The sequence below is a fragment of the Mus pahari genome, chromosome 17 (genome assembly GCF_900095145.1).
Source record: "Mus pahari chromosome 17, PAHARI_EIJ_v1.1, whole genome shotgun sequence".
Taxonomy (NCBI): domain Eukaryota; kingdom Metazoa; phylum Chordata; class Mammalia; order Rodentia; family Muridae; genus Mus; species Mus pahari.
In genome coordinates, this window is record NC_034606.1 from 30,280,823 (window position 1) to 30,288,497 (window position 7,675).

The window sequence follows — 7,675 nt, forward strand, 5'->3', positions numbered from 1 at the left end:
GTCTTTAGGCCTCCATGTTTCTCTTTGGATTTTCTGTACCTTTTTTTTTTTTTTTTTTTTTTTTTAAGATTTATTTATTATGTATAGAGTTGTGCCTGCATATATGTCTGCATGCCAGAAGAGGGCACCAGATTTCATTACAGATGGTATTGAGCCACCATGCGGTTGCTGGGGAATTGAACTCAGTCTTTGCAAGAGCAGTCAGTGATTTCAACCTCGGAGCCATCTCTCTAGTTCTGTACCATGTTTTTTTAAAGACAAAGAAAAAGGACAGCTGGAATCTTACAGGTAGAGCTCAGTGCTAAGCTTGGATGAAACAATGACTTGAGTGCCACAGAGCTATAGGACACTGAGGTATGCTGTGTTCCAGCAGTTCCTTGAGAAGAACATACAGATTGCAGTGACTGCATAGCCAAACTACTCCAGTGCACAAAACTTCAACAAAATTAAAAAGATCTGTATCAAACTGTCTTCTAAATATACATATTTATTCCCACATATTAGTGCACCTCTCAGACTTTATCAGGAATGTTTATTTATGTAGTGCATATCAGATAATACGAATTGGCTACAGCACAAGAAGGAGTGTCTATGGAGTGCTTGGCCATACGTGGGACCTGTCCATCAATATCCAATACCACTGGATTTGGGGATCACTGAAGGAGAAAGGCAGAATGTCAAGACTGCTGTACTCATGAATGAACTCAAAAAACCCATAATTACCTAATATGACCTTTGCAAGATCAAGTCAGTGAGGATTCCAGCATTGAAGAGGAAGGGACTCGCCAGTTCCCACCCCTAACAGAGGAGCTCTTGATGGCTGCCAGACAAGGGAGATTCAGTTGTCTTTAGGTGTCTGGTCCCAGACAGGCTGACCATCCATGTATAAATGGGGAGTGTTAATGGGACTCAGTGGGTGATAAGAAATAACAAAGGGGACATGAAGTGAGGAGAGGTGTTCAGGAATCTGGAAGAAGCTTTTGGGGAAATGATGGTGGACATTATTGAAATAAGTTGCATGCATGTGTGAGATTCTCAAAGAATAAACAAATGTTATATTAAAATCTCTTTCAATACATAAAACTTGCACAAATTTGGCCATTTTGAAGGTAAAATCCTTAGTGGGGAAATTAACATAGGCCAAATTACCATATAAGCTAAAGGTAGAGGAAACAATAGCATGCGTGAGTGAGTTAGCATTTGGACCTTCACAAGCATACACTATATGAGTCAATAGAAACCAGGTAACTCAAGAGATATGTGTATGGGCTGGAGAGATGGCTCAGAGGCTAAGAGCACTGACTGCTCTTCCAGAGGTCCTGAGTTCAATTCCCAGCAATCACCTGGTGGCTCACAACCATCTGGAATGGGATCCAATGTCCTCATCTGCTGTGTCTGAAGACAGAGACAGTGTACTTGGATACATAAAATAAAGACATCTTTAAAAGAGAGAGATACATGTATATAATCCATGTATGACATTCACAAATGGAGAGACAAAGAGTCATTTGAATTTACTACAAAATTCTCAACCATTCCAGCAATCATGGAATACAAATTAAACAATGAAAGGTAGCATTTCAAACTCATAGCTTGCAAAAATTAAAGAATTCTGAAAGTACTAATAATTGGCAGAGCTGTAAGGAAATAAATAAAAACTTGCACGCATTGCTTATGGGATTATAAATTGTCCTTTCCACCTTGAGGGAAATAAACTAGCTTGCCAGAACGTAGAGACACTGAACATGTGCATGCTTTGGAGAACACACTTGGCATGCCCAATGCTATGTCCTTTTATGAGGTTTTCATATAGTCACGTTAGTGCAAACATTTAATAGCATAGATTTAGATGCAAGCTGTGTATCCATTGCTGAATGTCTTAGATATCACTCCTATTGCTGTGATAAAACACCGTGATCAAAAGCAAATTGGGGAGGAAAGGGTTTATTTACCTTACCTGTCCATATTATAGTCTATCACTGAGGGAAGTCAGGGCAGGAACTCAAAGAGGGCAGGAACCTGAGGTCAGGAACTGATGCAGAGGCAGGGAGCGATGCTGCTTATTGGTTTTTCCTCATGGATTGCTCAACCTTTTTCCTTACTCAATTTGATCACCCAGGACCACCAGCCTCTTAGCATCACAGTAGGATGGGTCCTTCCACATCAATCACTAAGAAAATGCCCTATAGGCTTGCATTATAGTCTGAGCTTACAAAGGCATTTTTCTCAAACTGTGAAGTTTTAGTTGTCTTGGAACTCACTATGTAAACCAGGCTTGCCTTGAACTCCTGTGTCTGTCAAGTCTGGGACTAAAGATGTGAAGGAGTTAAGTTAATGCATTACTTAAACAAAAAAGCCACCCATATATATTTATAGATTTTACATATAACATGACCATATTACTATGGTCTGGAAGACATGTGACAGGATGCTTCTGAGGAAAAGCATGGGGCTGGGGAGCAAGAAATATGGAGTTAACAACCTTGCATATTTTTACATCGTCAGTTGTTTTATAAAAATAACTGAATTTGGGATGAATTATAATATAACTTTAAATTTTTGAATGCTTATTACATTTGTTATATTTTTATATACTTCCAATATTTTACCTTGCAAAAAAGAAACAGCCACCATACCCCATTTATCATATGCCTCATTCAGGGAATTATTTCATCTTAGAAAAATTATTTACCTTTTAGGGAAAAATATGAGCTGGGAATGCACATTAATTAATAAAACACCATATAATTATGTCTTAGCCAATATTTTTGTTGGTAAAAATTGTCTAGTGGTTTCTTTTGACCCAAGTATACAAGGTAGATGTTTTCAAAAGTATTCCTTATATCTGCATTGACCTTGAAACAAACCTCATGCACATTAGGACATGGATGAGTTATTTTTCTCATCCCTATGACAAAATAACCAACAAAAGTAGCTAAGGAAGGAAGGGTTTAGTATGGCTCAGAGTTTGAGGGCGTAGTCCATGCTGGTAAGGCAACCAAGGAGATGGGACCTTGATTGAGCTAATCATGTTGCATCTTCAGTCAGGAAGCAGAGAGAGAAGTAATCTTAGTGTAAGTCAGAAAGCTCAGGTTGCTTCCTTCTGGAACCTAACTCCGTGGGTGGGTGCCACCCACATTGAGAGGAGGTCTTCCCATCTCAATTAACCCAGTCTAGAAGCTCCCTCACAGAGTTTAATGCCGATTGTCAACTTGACAGGATCTAGGACCACACAGGAGATACACAGCTAGGAATGCCCATGAGGGAATATCTCCCTAACAAACATACACATACAAATACACATACAGGCAAAAATAGTTTTTAGCAGTTCTGAGGGAACAAGCACTAGTGGGACTCCATGAACAAATCCTAAGAAAATACTACACAGCAGCCCCGAAGACTCAGTAACTGGAGGTTCCTCTGGACCCCCTCCTAGGAATTAATGGGATGAACCTTAGAGTTGTCCTTTCCCAAATCAAAGGTTGGGACGTTAGTCTGTGACACTTGTTTCCAGGGATGTAAACAAATTGGAACTTGTAGGCTCCCATCTTAATGGACTGGAGAATCTTCCAAACTCTGAAAAGTCTTTGAGGCAGAGGAACAAACAGGTGCCAAAGCTGAGACTTGAGGTGAATGTGGGAGGCTGCCTCTCACAGCAGTGGGCTGTGGGGATGTGTCACGCGGGGGGGGGGGGGACGCAAAAAAAAAAATGCCTGTAATTTGGAGACTCTTTCCCAACAATTCATCACAAATACACACTGTCCCATAAAGTCTTGGTTCTGGTGACTAGAAAGGCACTGTGTAGCTATTCTACCAGAGTTTGTCACCAGTTGCTAAAATTCCTTCCCAAGGGGAGATATAATGCATTCTCCTTTTTCTAAGGTCCACTGACAAATGTAGGTAGGATTTCATCAAAGTTCATTCTGGGGACCAATGAGTCTGTTGGAATACCTTATGAAGAGTATGTGGGGTTCTTTATAGTGTCGTGAGTGATCCTTCCCAACACTAGTCTACACCTGAAAAGCCTTACCCAGCTGGGATGAGGGTTATTCCCCCCCAAAGATGGAGCCTCCATTGTTCCAAGTCTCTCCTTCTATTCTAATCTCCCTCCCCCAGGCCATGTGCAATTAAGGCAGAGTTGTATACAGCAGGTGGTAAGGAGCAGCCTAGATACTCAGGTAAGAACCTGTGCCCTCTGACCTCTCTTTTAGGGGTTGCAAACTATCAACAAGCCCAGTTGGGACGATCTTCTGTAAAGAGGCGAAGATGGATTTCCCAAGATGGTGGTGGCTTGGCTTAGAGAACAGTCTCTCAGGACACACCCTCTCTAGATCTGGCACAGTAAAATGATCTACTACATCAGTGATGCTCCTTCCATAGCTAATGGGAGACAGAGCTAAGTCACATCTGCAGCTACTGCAGCAAAGTCTGGGAAGTGTGGTTTTAGATTTTTAATGTCTGTCAGACCAGAAGACACTTCATAAGGCTTATGGGGGTAGGGGTTGTGCCCCTGGCTTGCTCACCACTCTTCCTGGTCCCTGGAGTGTGCTTGACATTGGAACATGGACACTCAGTGCATCCTATTTGAATAATGAGTGGAAAGAGCACTTGAAGTTCTGTTTCCTGTGTCAGTGTGTGTCTGTCTCATTGGTGTCTGAGGAATAGAGCAACCTACATTCAGAATTGCTTTTGAAAATAAGGACAGTGAAGGAAAATGCTGCTCTAAAGTGAATAAATTATTCCACTGAGGGAATGTGATATTTTTGGCTCCTGTGTTAAATAAGAGCTGCTGTTTTCAGTCTCAGGATAGCACAGGCATTAGTGAACTCTGCAGGTGGCCGCGGAGCATCTCTGAGAAGAAAGACAGCCTAATAATTTGATCATTTCGGGGCATCTAAAAGCAGTATGTTATACAGAGTAAGAAAATATCAGCTGTGAAGGAAAAGTAATCTTGCCTGTGGGATCTCAGTGAAGGAAAAATTTAAAATAATTGGATTCAAAGATAGAAAAAAATATCATGACCTTGGGAACAGACAGGTAGATTATGCAGACTGCCCTGTGAGGTGCATTTTGGCTTTAGCTTAGTAAATGCAGTGAATAAGTTTGAACCTCCTGACCCGTTAGCGTGGGAACACTATTGTAAATGCCACCAACATTATTCGAGCTATGCCATATTTCAGGCAATGTCTGAGACGTGTCGTAACTCCGTGAGCTTAATTCTATCATTTCCATTTTATTCTTTGCTCTTTATGTCTGTACAAGTGTTAATTCCATGCAGTTTTTGTTTTTATGGCTTTGTAGTATGATTTGAAATCATGTATGATGGAATTGTGTATGACTTCGGCATGGATACAAAGGTCCTGCCACAAAAATGGAGCTCAGAAGACAACCTGTGGGAGTCAGTTCTCTTCTTCTACCATATGGGTTTCCAGGAATTGAACTGAGGCCGACAGACTTGGTGGTAAGCAGTGTTAGCCATTGAACCGTCTCTCTGGCCCTATCAATATGTTATATATCAGTCCTCTACACATCCTTGAGGTTATTATGAGGATTCAAGAAATGAGTGGGATGGAGGACATAGAAACACTGTACTGAGAGTGTTCAATGTGTGTTCAATGTGTGCCTTGGTGTCATGGTTTATCTTTGTCATCAGTTTGATGGGATCTGGTATCAACTAAAGACATTCCTGGGCACAAGACATTCCTGTGTACAAGTAACTTCCTGGAAGGAGTTACTGAGAGTGGGGGACACCTTCCTCTGGAGTGAGCAGCACCTCCTGGCAGTGGTCCAGACCTAAAGTGGTTTGAACGAGAGCCCTTGCTGTTTTTACACGGTGACTTTTGCTCCATGATATTCAGGGCATTAGCCATCCTTCATTGACACTGGATCCCAGCTTTTCTGAATTTATAACATGAGCTGATGACCAATAGCCCTCCATGAATCTCCCTGACCTTCAGCACAAGAAAGAAACTGCTGAGACATCTAGCCTTGTGGACCAGGTTACCAGCTTGAAGATACCTGTATGTTTGAAACCCCAGAATATATAAATAAATTTAACAACCCCTATTATAATATGTATTTTTTTCTATTAGTTCTATTCCTCTTGAGAGCACCGACTAATATACTTGTGAGTTGTTTTGATGTTTGAACTTAGGGCATTGTAAACTCTAAAGCTCTTTCTACTAATTACTGTTACCATCACACAGTGAATATGCAAAGTGTCATAAACAGGTTCTGTTTTTGGAAGCAGGATCTCTTGTATCCCAGGCTGAGGGTCAAAACCAAGACTTTATACATATGAGGTGTGTATCACACCAACTGAGGCATAACCCCAGCCCTTCTATAAACACAGCACCTGTAGCTCGACTGCCTTGAACTCGTCACAGGTGGTGCCTTCTGAGTCCAGTCTTTAGGACTGTCATTTCTGCTTTGGTACCTGTTCACAGCAGAGTTAAGGGATATTTTAGATGTGTATCAGAATGCATGCATCAGAGATGTTCATTTTTCCCGGTGGGAAGAAAGTTTGTATATTTATAATAGAGGGGTCTGGATGAGGCCCTTTGATGTCTAATGACATGCACGCAGTGCAAGGATGGGGAGCTATGGCAGGAGCTGTTGTCATTGGGTATCTTGGGTCAGAATGTAACCTTTGCAGTCTCTGTCCATCCGCTTGGAATACTCAGTTGAAGGGGCCGTCAACACCGTCCAAATGGCAGAGAGCCGGAGGGACGAAGCAGCGTGCCAAATGAATAACCTCCTCTGTGATGTTGACAGGACATGAAAAGTAAGCCAGAGAGAGTTCACAAAATACTCCCTCCAGGGAGAAATGTCACCTCTAGAGACCAAATCACTGCCCACAGGGATGTTTGAAGAGTATAAAAGGAACACAGAGAGATAGGTCAGGGCTATGTCCACTGGGGTGTTGTAAAGTGTACTTTCCTCTTTGCTTGGCAAACACTTTTATTTGCTTGCCTACACATTCAGTAATTTCGCCCTTTTCAAGACCTCCCCCCCCCGCCCTGTGCTAGGATCTCAAAATGCCAGAGTGAATACAGTTCCATTTCTGTTTTTAACAAGGTTCCAGTGAAGCAGAAGAAACAGAAGAAAAGCAACACCCATGGGTCTCCTTTCTCTTAATACACTACTGGATTTAAAAATGGGCTGTTCACTTCCGCACGGCTTATGGGGATAAAAGAAACGGGGTGTTCAGTGTGCACAGAGCATCTCGATTTCAGAGGTGTTTTAATGTGGAAGAATGTGTCCTCATCGCACGGAGAAAGCGTGGCTCTATGATGGACTGTGACTTGCTGATATGGATGACAGAGGGTGAAAGGAGAGCATGTGAAGGGCCTTTGGTCCTAATTAACAACTGCAATACTGTCATAGGATATCTGACCTGAGTGCTTGCATCATCCCAAGTGTATAAGTGACAGATTATCCCCAATGTAATAATGGGGGGGAGTTGGAGCCTTTGGTACGGTTTTTGCCCATGAGGGTATCACTAGCGCCTGAGGGAGCTTGTGGGACTCTTTTTCCTTCTACCATATGAGAACACACAGGGGACACCTTCTGTGAAGGGTAAATTCTCACCAGCTGTCAAGTTTGTTGGCTCTTTGAATGTGGGCTTCTCTACAAGCAACGGATTTCTCTTGTGTATCAATGTTTGGTCTGTTTT